General features: G+C 37.5%; 1 non-coding gene across 1 annotated transcript; it reads right to left on the bottom strand.

The window, feature by feature from the left end:
• Positions 1-7,963: 7,963 nt before the first annotated feature.
• On the bottom strand, positions 7,964-8,069 carry LOC132679919 (U6 spliceosomal RNA). The gene has a single exon (XR_009610405.1). It is a non-coding gene; the product is annotated as a U6 spliceosomal RNA (small nuclear RNA).
• Positions 8,070-18,362: the final 10,293 nt, after the last annotated feature.

Raw genomic sequence — 18,362 nt, forward strand, 5'->3', positions numbered from 1 at the left:
TGAAATCATGACCTGAGCCGAAGTCAAGAGTTGGATGCTGAACTGACTGAGCCACCCAGGTACCCACACTAACAATTCTAATGTCTAGAAAAATTTGAGAACCACCAGAGTAACGTCTAACGGCTTCAGCTTTGAATTCAGACAAATCTTAGTTCAAATTTCCATTTTGTTACTAGACTCTGTGACTTTGGGAGAGTTCTTTGACCTCTCTTAACTTTGGTTTTCTTTTTTCCTTTCTTCCTTTTTCTTTTGTAAAGTGGAGATAAAAATAACACCTGGACCATATGGCCATTATTAACGTTAAATATACGCTTAGCATAGTGATCAGCACATGATAAATACTCAGAAGATATTAGCTAGTATTCCCACTGCCAGAATTTCAGTTTTAGAAGGAGGCTTGATGGTGGTCAGAGGGGAGGTGTATTTAAGAACCAAGATAGCAGGGGGTGTAGGGAAATGGGGCTTCCCTGCTAACCTGGCTTCTCCCTATCCCCACTTCCAAGAATCAGGCAGTGGGAATATTTGAGAGAGCTGCTGTCTCTTATTCTCCAGCAATTCTGACTTGCAGGAACTCATCAATGAACCCATTTGACTTATTATAAGTATGTGCGATTTTGAGGTTGTGTCAAGGGAACAGGTTTGTTATGGTTGTTCTAATTATGTGAAAATCGGGTAATATTATGCGTACATTTTTGTGGCAGGTCATTTAGAAAACAGGCTTAGTTTCTAATAACTTAAAAAAGGAAAAGAGGGGTGGTCTAAGTCATAATTAAGTGATTTTGAGTGCATGTTCGACCAGAAACGTATGGTTCTGGATACTTCAAATCTCTGCTGAAAACAGCTGCAAATACACCCAGAACCATCAGGATTTAAATTTCAGGTATATGTATATATACATATATATATATATATATATATATATGTATATATACATTAGATTTGCATTGTTCTTTATTTCATTTTTAACTGGCGCTAAGCATTTTATACACACTCCTACCATTGTTAACAGTTGGCTGCATTCACACTAATGAAGTGTCTTTTTGAAATTAAACATTTTATTTTGAGATAATTGTGATTATCTCAAACTGTAGATTCACAGGCAATTGTAAGACATATCAACCTTTTACCCACTTTTTCCCAATGGCAAATATTGCAGACGTATAGTACAATATCACAGCCAGGATATCGATGTTGGTATAATCAAAACCAAAACATTTCCAAGACCACAAGTTTCTTCATGTTGCCCTTTTATAGACATACCGACCTCCTTCCTGCCCCTACTTCCTGCCTCATGCCTGGCAAGCACTAACGGCTCTCCACTTGTATAATTTTGTCATTTCCAGGATGTTATACAAATGGTATCACATAGCATGTAAACTTTTGGAATTGACTTTTTCACCCAGCACAGCTGGGTATCCTGGTAATACTAGTTTCATAAAATGTGTTGGAAATGTTCCCTTTCCTTCTATTTTCTGGAAGACAATCTATGGAGTCAGTATTAATTCTTCTTTTAACATTTGATAGAATTCTCCAGCGACACAATCTGGGCCTGGAGATTTAATTTTGGGGAGTTTTAAAATTACAAATTCAATTTCTTCAATGGCTATATGGCTATTCAAATGATCTACTTCATATGGGGTGAGGTGTGGCTCGTGCTTTTTTCAGGAATTAGTCCATTTCATATGAATCGTCAAATTTATGTGTGCAGAGTTGTTCACAGCATTCCCTGATTTTGTTGTCTGTAGGGTCTGTAATGCTATTTTGTTCCTGCTACTGGAAATTTTGCTTCCTCTCTTCTTCTTGTTTTTAAATTTTTTTTTAAAGTTTATTCATTTTTGAGAGAGAGAGAGAGAGACAGAGCGTGAGCAGGGGAGAGGCAGAGAGAGAGAGAGGGAGACACAGAATCCAAAGCAGGCTCCAGGCTCTGAGCTGTCAACACAGAGCCCAATGGAGGGCTCAAACTCATGAGCCATGAGATCCTGACCTGAGCTGAAGTCGGGTAGGGCGTTCAACCGACTGAGCCACCCAGGTGCCCCAGCCTCCTCTCTTATTCTTTGTTAGTCTTTTCAGGTCTGTGATTTTCAGATATTTTTTTTCCATTCTGTGGGTTGTCTTTTCACTTTCTTGATCGTGTCCTTTGAAGCTCAAAAGTTTTCAGTTTTGATGAATTGCAACTTACCTATTTTTTTTTCTTTGATTGCTTGTCTTTAAGTGTTGTACTAAGAAACCACTGCTTACTCTAAAGCCATGAAGATTTACACTTACGTTTTTTCCTAAGACTTATAGTTTTAGCTCTTACATTTATATCTTGATCCATTTGAGTAGTTTTGTGTGTGTGTGTGGTGTGAGTTAGAATGTTCAATTTCATTTTTTTATGTGTGAATCCCATTATTTTGATTAACGTTTCCAGAAAATGTATTTTTCCATACTTTTCATTTCCATCAGTCTGTAGTGTTATATTTAGAGTTTCTTGTAGATGGCATAATTTCTATCCTTTAGTTGGTGTATTTAGACTGTTTACATTTAATGAAATTATTAATATGTTAGTACTTAAACCTGTAATTTTGTTTATGTTTTATGTTTGTTCTCTGTTTTTGTTTTTTCTTTTTCTTTTTTCTGCTTTTCTATTTTCACATATTCTAGAATTCAATTTTCTTTTATCTATAGTGCTTTTGAGTGCATCTCTTTGTATAGCTTTTTAAGCAGTTACTCTAAGTAGTACATTGCATATACATGACTTGTCACAGTCTATTGAAAGTGTCATTTTTCTGGTTCAGTGAAGTATAGAAAATTTGCCTTCCTTTATGTTCCTTTACTTTCCCTCATGTGTAATATAATTGTCTTAAATATTTCTTGTTCATACCACATCCAATGGCGTTAAAATTTTGGCTTCAATGACCAAATGTAAATTAGAGAACTGAGGAGGAAAAGGAAAGTCTATTGTATTTACCCATATTTTTGCTTACCATGTTCTATCTTCCTTCCTGATATTTCAAACTTCTTTCTTTTATTATTTCCTTTATGCTTAGAAAGTTTCCTTTAGCCATTATTTTAGGGTAGGACTGCTGGAGACAAATGTGTTTAATTTTATTTTATCAGAGAATGTCTTACTTTCTCCTTAATTTATGAGGGATGATTTCTCTGGATAGAAGGCTCTGGCTTGGCATCTCTCTCTCTCTCTCTCTCTCTCTCTCTCTCTTCTTTCTTTCTTTCTCACTTGAAAATGTGAGAATTCATTCTGGTCTCGATTGTTGTTGATGAGAAATTCATTATCATCCAAATTTTTTTCAACTTAGACGTCACTTCCCTCACTGAATTCAAGATATTTTCTTTGCCTTTACTTTTTTTTTTTTAAATTTTTTTAATGTTTAATTATTTTTGAGACAGAGAGAGACAGAGCATGAATGGGGGAGGGGCAGAGAGAGACGGAGACACAGAATCGGAAGCGGGCTCCAGGCTCTGAGCCATCAGCCCAGAGCCCGACAAGGGGCTCCAACCCACGAACTGTGAGATCGTGACCTGAGCTGAAGTCGGACGCTCAACCGACTGAGCCACTCAGGCGCCCCCTCTTTGCCTTTACTTTTAAGAAGTTTGACCATGATGTGTCCTGGTGTGATGGATGAATTGTGCCTCCCCCAAATTCATATGTTGAAGCTCTCCCTAATGCTCAGTATGATGGCATTTGGAGAATTCCTTTAGGGAGGTAAGTAAGGTTAAATGAGGTCATAATGGTGAATTCCTAATTGGACGGGACTGGTGTTCTTATAAGAAGGGAAAGAGATATCAGATTAATCTCTCTCTCTCTTTCTCTCCATGCATGCACAGATGCACAGAGGAAAGGCCATGTGAGGTCAGGGTGAGAAGACAGTCATCTATAAGTTGAGAAGAAAGTCCTCACCAGAAACTCACTTGGCTGGTATTTTGATCTTAGACTTCCAGCTTCCAGAACTGTGAGAAAATTAATTTCTGTCATTTAAACCACCCAGTGTGCTACATTCTCTTCTGTTATGGCAGCCTCAGTAGACTAATACACTTAGTGTGGATTTTTTTTAGTTTATCCTGTTTGGGATTCACTTAGGTTCTTGAATGTAGGTTTATGTCTTTTTCAAAATCAGGAAGATTTCAGCCATTATTTTCTCAAATTTTTTTTAGTACTGCATCTTTCTCCTATCCTTTTGGGACTCCAATGGCATGATCCAGTGGCTAGATCTTTTGCTGTGGTCCCATGGATTCCTGAGGCTCTGTTTATTTATTTTTAAATCTGTTTTCTTCCTGCTAAGGTTGGGTAATTTATATTGCTTTATTTTCAAGGTCAGTATTCTTTTGTTTATCCTCTCCATTCTGATTTTCAGCCCATCCACTGAGGTTTTAAATTTTGGTTATTGTATTTTTCAGGTTTAAAATTTCCATTTTGTTTTCCTTATATCTTCTATTTCTCCAGAAAAACTTTCTATTCCTTTGCTGAGACTTAATTTTTTTTCCCATTTGTTTCAAATGTATTCTTACTTGTTTATCAAAGCATTTTTATGGTGGCTGCTTTAAACATTTTGTCATGTGATTCTGACATCTATGTCAGCATGGTGTTGGCATTTATTGATGTTCTTTATTAAATTCAAGATATTCTATTTAAAATTAATTATTTAATATTTTAGAGAGAGTAGAGGAAGAGGGGCAGAGGGAGAGAGAGAGAACCATAAGCAGGCTCTACACTCAGCCTGACATGGGGCTTGATCCTAAGACCTAAGATCAGGACCTGAACCAAAATCAAGAGTCAGATGCTCAACTGATTGAACCACCCACGTGCCCCTAAATTCAGGATATTCTTAGTTCTTAGTATGATGTGTGACTTTTTTTTTTGTTAAAACCTGGAAATTTGGGGTTTTATAAATATTTGGGTATTTCTGAATCTTATTTAAGCCTTCTGTTTTAGCTGGCTTTCCCTGATACTACCAGACAAGGTGGGAGTTCCAGCTCCCCACTCTTCTTTGAGGGTGGGACAGGGAGACGTTACTGCCCTTGTGGGGATGAAATCTCAGCTACCTGCCCTGCCTTTTGTTACTGCTTTAGCAGCGGTTGGAGTGCTTTGTTCAGCCTGGCAGAGGTGACTTCTAGGTTCCCCCATCAGCCTTTGCTGTTGCAGGCTGGGAAGCGGCCATGGTGTTTTTTTGTGGTGTGTGGCTGGAGTAGTTATTTTCTGACAGTTTTCTTTCTTGCTAGGCTGTCCTTTCGCTGGTTTTTGGTTGGAGAAACAGGAGTTCATTTGTTTGTTTGTTTAATGTTGATTTATTTTTGAGAGAGAGAGAGGGAGAGAGAGAGAGAGAGAGAGAGAGAGAGAGAGAGAGAGAGAGAGACAGGGCATGAGTGGGGGAGGAGCAGAGACAGAGGGAGACACAGGATCCAAAGCAGGCTCCAGGCTCCGAGCTGTCAGCACAGAGCCCGACGCCAGGCTCCAATCGTGAGCTGTGAGATCATGACCTGAGCTGAAGTCAGACACTTAAACCCAGGTGCCTGGGAGAAAGCAGGATTTAGCTGGAATTTCTTTTGTATGTTCCTGTTAGAATTTCTGGATTGCTGGTTTCTTCTGTCTAGAATGCATGAAGCAAAACAGCTCCTGCCCACCTCCCCCCAAAAATCAAACTAGAAAAAACACAAATTAAACAAACCTGGGAACCTGATCATTCTGTTGTTTTTCAGGTCCCAAGATCCACAGCTCATCTGTCTTCTCTCTATCGTTAAGAATTTCTTTATGTTTCTTCCATATGTAATGCACAGGTTTTTAGTTGTACTTAGTAAAAGGCATAAGAAAAAGTATGACTACTCCATCTTTCCTGTCATGGAAGTAACTTGAACCCTGTCATTTTAATGGCTAATGATTTTTAATTTACTGTAATGTGCATTTTAGTTTTTTTTAGAGTAGACATAAGACAAACACAAATTTTCTTTTCGTGTGTTCATCTCCTAGTTAGGAAAGCACCATAGAATACGTATCAAGTAACCTGTGGCAATAAAGTTAGCATCACAGTCTCCAAAAAGAAATATGTGGACGAATATATAATATATACAATTCAAGGCTGGCCTTATGCTGTTGCATTTAAATCTGTACATATTGTGTAGTTTTTATATCTTAAATAGCTTGTTAGCCTACTACCAGCAGTCCATTTTATTTGGAATTAAAACCTTTCTGTGGACATTAAGTAGCTACAGAAAAAGCAGAAATCAGCACTTTAAAATTGGTTTATTTTATAACTAAATGTCAACTAATTACTCCAATAAGTTGAAAATTCTTGCTTATATTAGCCAGAGTTATGTTCATTTTCAGAGAAAAAAATTCCGTGTTATAAAATCTCTCTCTTTCTCTCTCACCTCCTTGTTATAAAAAGTTAAGTGTTTCCTCATCTGGGTTTTACTATAGGAGTCGCATAAATGACCAGATTTATTAAACATAGACTTCTTGAGAGCATTGAGGAAAGTTTACAGTCTTCAGTCAGTAGACAACCGCTTATGGGTCTGCAAAGCTTACTCTATGAGCCCCTGTCTGGGGCCATTGCCAGAGGCCTCCCCCAGGGAAGTGTTTGGCTCTGTCTTTTCTCAACCACTGTCTTTCCTTTGACTGGGACTGTGTCCAAGGCATGCCTAGATTTCTTGTCTTCCTCTGATCTCACCTCAGTCCATCACACCTCAGGAAATCCCTTTCTTACCTGTTCCTATATCTTTCTTTAGCCCTGGTCCACCAACCTTACTCCTTCCAGCTCCAGTTACTTCAGAAGTCACAGAATCACCATTCCTTCTACACAAATGTGGGAACAAAGACCTGGCGAGATTAAAGTGGTTTTGTTAGGACAGGCATATTAATAGTGAAACAGAAGATAAGAATTCCAGTTCTCTAACAAAAAATATTTCTATCTTTGTTGCATTTTTATAATTCCCTCTTTCTCTTTTTGTTATATTTCTATAATCACCTTGGGGGCAAAGTAGAGGGGAATAAAATATCACTAGCAATGGGTGATTAATGACAAGAATTGACCCAAATCGAGAAAAGGAAAGCCATACATAGATGAATAAAAAATTACAAAATAACTATTGTATCCTGTAATTCAAATTCCCTTCACATTATCTAGGAGTCAATTCACCTGGTGTCAGAATCTGGAGAGAGGTTGGATGGGGCTTTCTTCTACTGTTATGGAAGTAGTCTAAAATATATACTAGTAGTTGACATTTCTTGTGAAATAAAGTTTTTTGCTTGAAAGTAACAGAAAGCCAACTGAAAAAATGCCTGAAACAAAGGAAAAATCAATGGCTCGTATATTTAAGAAATAGGTTTGAGGCACAAGGATTTAAAAGTTGTGGTCAGGAATTTATCTTTGTACATTTCTTGGCTCTGCCTTCCTGTGTTGGCTTAATTTCCAAATAGGATTGACTTTTAAAATCTTATTTATTTATTTATTTATTTATTTATTTATATAAGCACCATCAGGTCTGTATCTTAAAATCTTAGACACTCTAGGGGAATGAAGGTCTTTTTTCACAATAGTAAGAGTGATGCACATTTTCTGACTGGGACTACTAAGGTCACATGCTCATCTCTGGACCAATCTGCTGAAGACTGGAATGCTCAGATTAGCCTAAATTCCTAATAGATTTCTTAACCCCAGAGATGGAGTCAGTTCTATTGAACTACGTAAGTTGAGGGAAGGGTAGGAATATTTCCCATAGAGGAATATTGAGACACTATCAGCGAAAGAAGGAAGGGATGCTGGGAAGATAGATCAACATGTATCTATTGTCCACAGAGGAAGTTATAATCTGAGTAGAGAATGAGGTCAGGGGAAAATTAATCCCATAAACACCAAGACTTTCTTTGCTATCTCTGATTTAACTATCTCTTCTGAATTGGAGATAGGACCCTAAAGGTTCAGATTTCTCCCAAAATCTGTTTCAGAATTTTCCTGAAAATTTTCTCCTATCACATGCCTTTTGTGTTAAGAATTTGTGTGTCATCCTCGTGCAGGGCCCATGCTAATCTTCTCTGTATTGTTCCAATTTTAGTATATGTGCTGCTGAACGAGCACATACGTCACTTTTGTTATTAAAACTATCTTTTTTCAAAGCATGAGTCTTCAAGTTACATTTTTTAAAAACGAAATTATTATTCAATTTTATCTTTTCTACTTTGTTTAACCATGTACATCAAGGCAATATGAACCCATTGTGAATATACTTACTTTATTCTAGCAAAGTTACTGCGTAGGTAAGTTTGGGAGGCTAGACTGGAAATGTAACTACTTTTTGTAAGTATTTTTTTAATGGAAAAATGAATTTCATGTTCCACACAACTAATTAACAAATGAACCAGTGGAATACAATTCATTTGCAAGCACACACTGCTAAGAAATCTAGGGGATGCATCAATGAACGTTAATTACATGGAATCATTTGATTAACTTAGTCTTCCTCCTCTACTCCAATAACCAGGTGTCTTCCTGAGCAAAGTTTTAGCAGATATGATCAGATGTACAAGTTGGGACAATCGTGTTTATTTGGATAGATGACCTAGATATAACTATGCCTTAAACAGAGCTCAGTTCCCTTCCTGGTGAGTATGTGGGAGGTTAGGAAGGTATTCTCATGTACAGTGAATTGATCAGAAAACCTTGTTTCCAAACAGATGAAAAGATTTTCATGACTCTTAAGATAGGCACAATCTTTAAGCTGATGGTTTTGGTGTAGCCCTTTAAAGAATGCTTTTCTCAGAAGAGGTCTTCCCAGGTGTTAAGAAGAGCAGTGTTTGTGTTGGCCACTCTTGTGTGCTACCTTTGGTTTGCTAACATAGAAGACTGATGGCAGTAATGTTAAACTGCAGTTCAATGTTTTGGAAAGAATCCATCCATCCATCCATGCATCCATCTATCGATTCCTTCACTAAGTATAACACAGGTATAAGATTCTGAAAGAGGGGGCCAGCCAGGCCATTGGGCCCCAACCCTCAGGTTTAAAGGAAACTTGACTTTTGACACCTGATCAGCTAAACAAGTTCATGGGAATAGCATGAGGCCTCATCACAAAGGTTGACCCCAACTGAAATCTGAGGGATCCCAGAATGGTTAAATAGGAAATTGAGAGAGTAGCCTCAATCTGAATCTAAAAGTTGCTTGATTCCAAGGGAGGATCTCAGAACGTGTCATAGATGGTTTGATGGGAGAGTGTGGAAACAAGGACAAGTCTTAGGAATATATAGTTTGATGGGGGAGATTGATGTGTAAAGATTCATTATAATATCAGGCAGAGAGAAACAGTTGCTATGCTGGAAGTAAAGGATTTGGGCTAATGAAGGATTCATGACGGCAATGACCTGAATTCTTGACATCGACTGTAACTTTGACAGACTTTGGCTCCTACCACCTGTGTGGTGAATATCTTATTCTGTGTGATTCCAAACGAGGGGAATTCCCTTAGCCCTGAGACCCATAAACTGGTTAATGGTTAATGGTAACTTTAGGACAAAAAACAAACAAACAAACAACAACTATATATATCTATATATATCCATATCTATATATATGTATATTGCCAAGAGTTTTATTAAGTAGTTAGGTCCAAATAATTTATTTATGTTATTTTTTTAAGTTTATGTTTATTTATTCTGAGAGAGAGAAAGAGAGCAAGTGGGGGAGGGGCAAAAAAAAGAGGGAGAGAGAGAATCCCAAGCAAGCTCCTTGCTCTCAGCACAGAGCCCAATGCAGGGCTTGAACTCACGAACCATGAGATCATGACCTCAGCTGAAGTCAGCCGTTTAGCCACCTGAGCCATCCACGTGCCCCAGGTCTAAACAATTTAAAATGTATAACATATTTATGTCCTAACAATTTAGTAGCTGTTAGAAAAAACACACGTGCACTGGACAACAAAAAATGTTTACTTCAATTTTAAACAACCATAGTTATTGACTGACAGATGGGTGTGCCTGTCAGGTACTACACCTCTTTTCAAATCTTGGTGCCAGAGAGAACACCCACCATCCTTTATTTGCATTCCATCGTGATTTTTATGTGGCCTTGGCTTTTTATCAGAGTACGTGCTGAAAACTCATCTTTACAAAGGTAGGGCGCTCTCAAACGGAGTGGAGCTAATGTCAAAGTTGTGAACTATCATAGATACTAATTCATGCAGTGTCTACAGATCTTGAGTATCTATTTCTTTTACACATTTGAAACACCCTGTTGTGCTGTTGTGTTTGCTTAAGTGCTCTGTGCACAGTCCGGGAACTCAAACCTTAGCTATTTTTTCTCTGTTTATCGTGGTGATATCCATGCATTAATCCCCAAATCCTGTGTTCGTGTTAGGACAAGGGGCATTCTGCTTAGTCAAAAATATAGGCTCAGAGAGTTGCCAGTAAACTGGATCAACATCAGTCATGTTGAATTGAGCTAAAACCATGGAGATGAACTATCAAATCTGGAGAGGATAACAGAATACACTTATTACTTAAATTTAGAGTCAGTGTAGCTTGATGTATTTGTATTTTTCATGACTCAGAAGAACTTCCAAGTCTTGAGGTCCTCACCGTGATTATTCATGAACATGGTTCTAGTGAGTTTAGTGGTGCCCAGCTTATAGATTTATGTTATCAGAATGCCAGTTTTATACTAGCTGTACTATGCAATATATTATTTCTCTAATACCAGTAGTGTCAAATGGGTCTAGAGCTATAGACAACTTTGGACTAACTATATTTTCTGGCAGCAGTGAAAGAGAATGAGACATAGGTTTGTGGGAATAAGAAATGCTCATGAAAATAAGGACCCAATAGATTTGCTAAAATTTTTTTTTCTGAATGGGATGCATATCAAGGGATTAATGTTTCTGAAATATAATGTAGTTCTTTTTCTCACTTAAGTAAATCTTGCCTTATGTTTCCCCACCCATGAGGTCCATAGCATTTGTTGGCTGAGGGGAAGACAGGTACCATCCTGAACAAAGACATCATGGCTGGACTCTGAACCTCAGGAAGAATATTCTGGAGTCCAGATAGCAGTGGTTATCCAGTTTTAGTAAGCATCAGAAGCAGTTGTAGGGTTCGCTACGAGACGAATTACTGGGCCCTATTACTGAAACCCGTTCAAAGTTTCTGGTTTAGTAGATGTTGGGCAGGCTCCCAGAATTTACATTTCTAATCAGTTCCCAGGAGATATTGTCGCTGCTGATTTTCAGACCACACTTTGAGAATCACAGTAGTTCTTGAAAGTCAAATGTACTGAGAAAGATGTGGGATTTGTGAATTTCAGAGCTTTCATTTCCATATCAAAAGCAAAGCATAGAGTTCTAAACCTGGAGTTTTTTTTTTTTTTTTAAATCACAGATCGATGTTAGTAGGCATTACCAGATGGGATGAGAAGTCCCCTCTGCTGATGGAGAAAAGTGACCAAGGGAGGGGAAAGAAGACAAAATGGCAATAAAGAGACAAATTGTTTTCACCCCCTTTCCCCAGCACTTAGAGTTTAATTTAAATAGCATAAAATAACAGTCATTAGTTAATGTGAGGAAATTGACTATTATCTAAAGATTGTTGTCCATTTTCTTGCCTTGAGAGGTGTCAGACCTCTCATAAAAACTCTGCTAGGATGTTTCAGGGTTCCATCCTGTTGCTATTAAATTTTTTTCTATGTGTAAAAATATTCTAACTTCAGAATTCCAAGGTACAGCCTCACGAACAGTTTCACATACATGGGCAGTGGTGAATTCACTAGCGACTTTAAATAAGATATCACTACTGCTGAATGCATCAGTGTTTTTCAAGGCTTTTAACTGTTAACAATCTTCCTTTTGTTTTCCACTAAGGACAAAAGCTGTATCCTTTTCGGCAGTGGGCACAACCCTGTAATGGTATTCCCTCCCGTTTGGATATGACAGATACCCTCTCAGGAACTAAACTCATTTCTGCACGAGGTACTTGAGACTTGGAGAAGTAAACCACAATTTATCTCCTCTAAATAGCACTCCCCATTTCAGAGCATGAGGCAGATAACCTCAATGTGAACTTTGCCTATGGATGTTTATCTACAGCCTCCAAGTAATATGGATTTATTCTGGTAATATACAGACCATTTTGCAGATAATGTCGAGAGCAAACATTTTATTACTGATTTCTTGTAAATTACACATGGCTGTGTTTTAATGGATTTTCCTTCCAAGCCTCAGTCTCATAACATGAGTAGTTATACAGATTTTTATTATGATCTTGAATATTGACTTTTAATTATACACTGGTTAACAAAACAAATAAGGCTGTCATTTCCATCAAGGGAGTGCTAAGGATAGAGGGTATCTTTTGATATCCCTCCTACCTTTTCATCCCAGTGCTACTTGCTTTAACATCACCCACACCAGGCATAAAAATGTAAAAATATCACATTACTTTAAGAAGGCCCTGGAGCAGTTTTTAATTATGTTTATCACAGAGGATACATGGCTTACAATAATGATGGTTGAAGGGCACCTTAGCAACTATATTCAAGGGTAAAAAACGCTGTTCTGAGGGGTATATGAGATTTCCATCTCAGTAGGAGACAGACTGGAAAAAAATACATTTAAATTGAAGCCAGGAAAGGTAGACAATGGAATGAACTTCCTAACCATAAGGATATCTGGGGAAACAAGTCATTAAAAAATCCAAGGACTAAACTCCACTCTTTGTGATATATTCGAGTTCTTAAGATGGCCTTATAGAAGATACAGCATCTCACAGCAATGGCCCGAGTCTTGCAAATCCGAAGTCAGCATCTAGAAATGGTGACCCCTCTAACACTGCTCCTGTTCTAAGACTCAGTGAGCTCATCCTTGGAGATAAGAAGAGGTGGTGAGGAACTTCTATCAGATGTGTATATTTTTAGATTCTGTTTCTGAGTATGAGGGTTAAAGGCTTTTGAATCGCTTTCCTCCCTATTCAGGCAAAAAAATAGGTCAAGAGCTCAGTAAGACCAAGGAGATCAGTGGTTTATTTTTGTATGGCGGTTAGCATTCTCCTTAACCCTTTCTCCCAAGAATATCCTGAAATACATCCTGTGAGGAAATATTAGTGGTGACAAGAAAGTCAGGATATTGAGGTCTAAATGAGCGTTGGTTGTTTAATAAATCTTGGTGGGAGATATGGATGAGGGAATGAAATATGAAATTGTGATAATAGTGTAGTTGGGATCAAATCAGGTTAATGTATTTTATTGAGAACTCTAGAAAATCAGAGTAAAGAAGGACCTCAGAAATGAAATTTAATCCATTTTTTAAAAAGTAACGGGGCAACTGAATAACATGCTTTTTTGGTCATCTGAATAATAGTATCAGAATTGGGCAATAAAGCCAGTATGAATGTGTTTCCATACATTATACTCTTTGGGGATGCTAGTTCTCTCTGCAGCTTGTCTTATGGAAAAATCTAGAGGTTTTTTTTTGTTTGTTTTTGATTCCTATACACTCTCAACAAAAACAGCCAAAACCTTAAGCCAGTTATTTAGCTCAATCTGGGAAAAATAGAAACTACTTGAATGTCTGACATTATATTAAAATTCTTCCATTAATTCTGGGGCCACCCGTGCCAACTTGGCAATGAAGTAATTAAGATTATGTTAATTACTTTAAAATATTTTCACTACAGGGATGCCTGGGTGGCTCAGTCCGTTGAGCATCTGATTCTTGATTTCAGCTCAGATCATGATCTCACAGTTTGTGATTTTGAGCCCCGGACAGGGGATAGGGCTCTGTGCTAACAGTGCGGAGCTTGCCTGGAATTCTCTCTCGCTCTCTTTCTCTCTGCCCCTCCCCGGCTTGCACGCGGTCTCTTGCCCTTTCTCTCAAAATAAATAAACATAAAAATTTTTTTTTCACTACAGGAAATAATTTTGTCACTTTTATAAAGTAACATTTCCACAGACGGTAGCTAGACAAGAAAAGTTGTTGCTGGAAATACGTATCAATGACTCGATGAGTAAATGGGGTCCTTTAATTTGATCAGGTGTCTGTTTCTTGACTTGTTGGTTGAAATGGATTGAAAACCTCACCATAGTGATAAAAACTGCAAGTCCATGGTCACTTTGCATGGAAAATGCATATATTTTTGGAGCAGATATGAAATTGGGCCATTTTTCTCAGCATTAAGTTTGTCTCAATACTTTTGGAGAAAGAAGCGCTTACCCCTTAACTTTTCAGCCATTCTGGCCAATTATCAGAAATTCTTTCTATCCCACTAACAGAATCAGTTCTCCAGGAATAAAAGAACACACACAAACTGCAACTGGAGGAAGTTATGTTTATTTCAGAGTCTCAAGGAGCCATGTGTTGTTAAACAAAATATAAAATGTGCAATAAACTTTAGTTATAAAGGACTTTGTTGGCTATAAAATTTTATTTTACGGCTGTCCTCCTATGGCTAAACACATTCAAGATCAGTAAAGTATTAAAATATTTGAGATGGCAGAACACGAAGCCTAATTCCAGAAACACAGCAGTGGGAAAGAATGACAAGGGGCAGACACAGAGTGGCTATCCTGTCATCTCTATAAAGCCCATCCTTTGACTATGTACGTAATTAAAAGGGATGCACAGGGTAGAGTGAGCATCTTTAATTGATCATTTCCATTACTCTCCACACTAATACCAGTTGAAACTGAGAGTGACAACTTTGAGCCAGAACCTTGTTACAGTCAGTCAAATGCAGGCACTTCCATCTTAAGCAGTCAGAATGTTGAAGAATTTTCCTGAGGCCCAAATTGTTTTCAGAAGCCTGTGGGAGCTGAGAAAACGCATAGTGTTTTAAATTTCCCTAAATGTTCAGGGAGGCGGGGATTTTTATTTTTAAATACAAACCCCCTTATACACTGTCTGAAGAAATCCTTTGTTACTGAAATAAGTCTCTCTGTGGAAAATTATAATTTTCAGGGGAGCTTCCCTACTCATCAGACTCAAGGCTGGTTTGGACATTGCAAAATTGCATTATATTCCTTGAGGATAGGAATTACTAAATAGGGGGAGCAAAATCTTAAAAACAAGAGGATGATGGTGTTTTGTGCTGAACCACTTGCAAAATAGGAAAATTAGAAAATTCTTTTGGATCTTCTATCAGACTTAAGAACATGATCAGGATGGTGTTGCTAAAACCCACCATTTTCATTGCTTTCGGAGTATCATTGTTATATTTGAACTTGCTTTTTCAAGTTCCAGCTCTCTGGTATACACATTTGATTTATTGAGGTTTTTGTTGTTCCTGTGTGTATGTCTGTGTGTGTTGGGGGGAGGGGAGGGTAGTTTTTATTATTATATCCTCAGTTTCTAGCCCAGCGTCTGGTACATATTAGCCTCTTAATATATCTTAAGGGAAGACATTTTAGACCATTTGCTTTTGTTTCCTATTTACAAAAGTTATACTTATTCATTATGGAACAAATTAAAGGAAAATAGAAAAACAAAAAAAAATTAAATTCACCCATAACCTTACTATCGAATTTGGATGAATTGGTATTAAAATTTGGTGTGATTCCAAATACCTGATTAGTGTATATATACACGTACACTCATAAATATACCTAGAAACACAGAGTCACACACATATATACATACATATACCAGGCACCCAAATTGGTATCAAAATAAGTATCCACTTACATATTCTTTTTAAATTTAATTTTCATGAGTTGGAGAATATTTAATCTGATGTAAAATTATGTATAGAATTCTCAGGGACCACTCACTAAACTCTCAAACCATGAACTTTACAAACTGGGGCTCAAGAAGCTTCCCTATGTTTCTCTTACTGGCTAGTAATAACATTTATTGAGCATTTACTGAAAGCATAAACTCTGCTAAGCCCTTGATTCATAGTATCCTGTTTTGATCCTTACAACAACTTTTTGAAATAAATGCTATTAGGATGTTCTGTCATCTCTATCTATCTATCATTATATATATATATGTATATATATATGTGTATATGTATATACATATATTTACATTATTTTAAAATATAAATTTATGTTGTGTTTATATAAATTGTATATTTATATATTTATTTGTATTTATATTCGTATATTTATAAAATTGGTATATAACATTATATTAGTTTCAGGGGTATACCATGATAATTCAACATCTTTATTCATCACAAAGTGATCATCTCAAAAGTCTAGTTACCATCTTTCACCCATTTCACCATTCCCAAACTCCTTCCCTTCTGGTATCCACCAACCTGTTCTTTACGTATATAAATTTGCTTTTGCTGTTTCGCTCGTTCACTTGTTTTGTTTAGATTCTATATATGAGTGAAATAATACTGTTTGTGTTTTTCTTCCTCTAATTTATTTCACTTAACGTAATAGCCTCAGGATCCATCCATGTTGTCACAGATAACAAGATTTCATTCTTTTTATGGCTGAGGAGTATTTCATTGTATTCCTGTACCATTTCTTCCTTATCCATTCATCCATAGATGTGCATTTAGGTTCCTTCCACATCTTGGTTAAGATAAATAATACTGCTATGAACATAGGAGTACATGTATCTTTTCAAATTAGTGTTTTCATGTTCTTCTGATAAATACCCGGATATACAATGGCTGGACCATATGTTAGTTCTATTCTTAACTTTTTGATGACTCTCCATATTGTTTTCCATTCTGTCTGCACCAATTTACATTCTTTTTTTAAGGGTTTTTTTTTTTTTATTTTTTTTATTTTTTTATTCATTTGAGAGAGACCAAAACAGCGTGAATGGGGGAAGGGCAGAGATCGAGGGAGAGAGAGTCCTAAGCAGGTTCCATGCTGCCAGTGCAGAGCCCAATGCAGGGTTTGAACTCATGAAACCATGAGATCATGACCTAAGCCAAAACCAGGAGTTGGACACTGAGCCATCCCTGTGCCCTTGCACCAGTTTACATTCTTACCAACAACATACCGGGGTTCTCTTTTCTCATGTTCTTACCAAAACTTGTTATTTCTGGTCATTTTAACGATAACTGATCTAGCTAGTGTGAGGTGACTGATATCTCACTGTGGTTTTGACTTGCATTTTCCTAATAATTCGTGATGTTGAACATCTTTTGATGTGCTTGTTGGCCATCAGTATGTGTCTGCTTTGGAAACATGTTTATTCAGATCCTCTGCCCATTGTTTAATTGGGTTGTTGGGTTGTTTTGTTGTTGTTAAGTTATATGAGTTCTTTGTATATTTTGAGTATTAGCCCCTTGTTGGTTATGTAATTTGCGAATATTTTCTTAGGAGCTTCTTTTTTAAAAATTTTAAAAAATGTTTATTTATTTTTGAGGGACAGACAGAGACAGTGAATGAGCAGGGGAGGGACAGACCGAGGGTAAGACACAGAATCTGAAGCAGGCTCCAGGCTCTGAGCTGTCAGCACAGAGCCCCATGTGGGGCTTGAACCCACAAACCATGAGATCATGACCTGAGCCGAAGTCGGACGCTCAACCAATTGGGCCACCCAGGCGCCCCTCTTCTTAGGATGTTCTTTTTAAAACCTACAGAGTATAAGTAATTTGCCCAAGTTTTCCCACTAGTAGGTGGCACAGCTGGGTTTCAAACCCAAGACTGAAATCTAGATGCTAAGCTTTGAACCTTTGAAGTTAGTACTGACTTGACTATTACCATGACTGTGTTACACATGTGGACATATCTTTGAGCCCCTCTACCTTTCGATCACTCGGCCTTGTTGATCATATTTGTGAAATATCCTATTTTCCATTTTGTCACCAATCCCTTAGCTCAATGGTTCTCAACCAGGGACAGTTTGCCCTCCAGGGAGACATCTGGCAATGTGTGGGGACTTTATTGTTGTTGTGGTAGTGGTGGTTGCTTGAAGGGGATACTACTGGCATCTACTAAGTAGAGGCCAGGGATTTCGCTAAATATCCTACAATACCCAGGCTCCCAAAGCAAAGAATTATTCATCCCCAAATGTTAATAGTACCAAGGTTGAGAAGCTCTGCCTTGGTTCATTTCCACAGCCTTTCTTGTCTAAACATAAACAGCCTCCTAATTAGTTTCTCTTTCTTACGTTTCAGTCTCATCCACACTGCTTCCATGGTTATCTCTTTAAACACAGATGTAATCATGCCATGCTCTTGCTCTGTTTAGCTCTGGAACTCTGGAGAACTGCCCGTGTCCAAACGTAGATTCAAGCAGTTTTAGATTGTCTGACTTCAGTGAGATTGAACCTCTCTGAATCTCAACTCCATTACCTATAAAATAAAGGGATAATAGCTATTCCTAACTTTGATAGGGTTCTTGTGAGGATATTAGCACTTCATGGATGGCACAAGGTAGGTCCTCAGTAAATGTTATTCACCATTAAGAAAGAAACCTTTGAAG

The sequence above is a fragment of the Panthera onca genome, chromosome A2 (assembly GCF_046562875.1).
Source record: "Panthera onca isolate mPanOnc1 chromosome A2, mPanOnc1 haplotype 2, whole genome shotgun sequence".
NCBI lineage: Eukaryota > Metazoa > Chordata > Mammalia > Carnivora > Felidae > Panthera > Panthera onca.